General features: G+C 33.7%; 1 protein-coding gene across 4 annotated transcripts in view; it reads right to left on the bottom strand.

Moving 5' to 3' along the window:
* Window positions 1-1,116, bottom strand: part of LOC106868055 (uncharacterized) — a 675,046-nt gene that overhangs the window by 668,279 nt on the left and 5,651 nt on the right. The gene's annotated exons all lie outside the window — the stretch shown is intronic.

The raw sequence follows: 1,116 nt of genomic DNA, 5'->3' as shown, positions 1-1,116 counted from the left end.
GGTATTACCTCACAACGTAGCGCTTCATGCAAACTCGAACTTTCCTAATAATACATAATGTAACATAATGTTACATGTCAAGGTACATAACTGTCTTCTGAATATATACGCTCCTGAAACATGTGTAGCAATATCGTAAAATACCGATTCGTTTTATTCCTATTGTGTGTATATATACATGCATATATATATATACACACATGCAAGCATGCATACATACATAAATACATACATACATACATACATGCATACACACACGCACACATACACACTAGCACATCACTGATGAAGAAATACGTGACCATGTCTAGCTGCCGTTGGGAAGCTCAAGGACAGAAGAAATTAAGTGATGTGGCCTTTCCGGCGGCCGTGGCAAACAGTTATTGTCCGTCACCAATATAAACACGAGTATTTTAATGCTCCACAAGTTCCCCTCATGGCAAATAACGCAGTATTCTGTTTTCTAACAGAAAACCCTCTTTATGTATGAGATAGATATTACCTCTCGGAAATAATATTGCTTCTGTCATTATTATTTTCTTAGAAGCCTACATGCTTTTTGCGACACCTCTGCCCGGACAGGCACTGAGATTCTATATATTGCTGACGGGTCAATCGTTTACTATGTATAGCAGGAGTCTGTCATTGACAAGCTCCAGGAATGGTGAAATCACGTCACATGGCAGTTCTAATGTAGCGTATTGTTACCAAACGGCAGCGATGTAAATATGGTAAATAATGCAATATTCTGTGTTTTAACACAAAGACCACCTTTTAGGTGCATTGTCATATTTCAAGATAGTCATTCTTTTCTTTACAAATAAACACCTTATATATACATATATTCATATATATATATATATAAAAGATAATAAGAGTGAAAAAACTACAGAAGGCTAGTGTTACATGTTTAAAGTATATATTTAAATTATGTCAGAAAAATGTTATAAAATTTTTTGGTATATAAACATTGCATTTGGTTTATATACCCAAAAAATTTTATAACATTTTTCTAACATAATTTAAATATATACTTTAACCATGTAACACAAGCCTTCTGTAGTTTTTTCACTCTTATTATCTTTTATACATCCAACCACGTGCTTTCACATACCA

This window comes from Octopus bimaculoides, chromosome 3 (assembly GCF_001194135.2).
Source record: "Octopus bimaculoides isolate UCB-OBI-ISO-001 chromosome 3, ASM119413v2, whole genome shotgun sequence".
NCBI lineage: Eukaryota > Metazoa > Mollusca > Cephalopoda > Octopoda > Octopodidae > Octopus > Octopus bimaculoides.
Note: the sequence above shows the minus strand (reverse complement) of the source record. Positions and strands in the feature narration are given on the sequence as shown.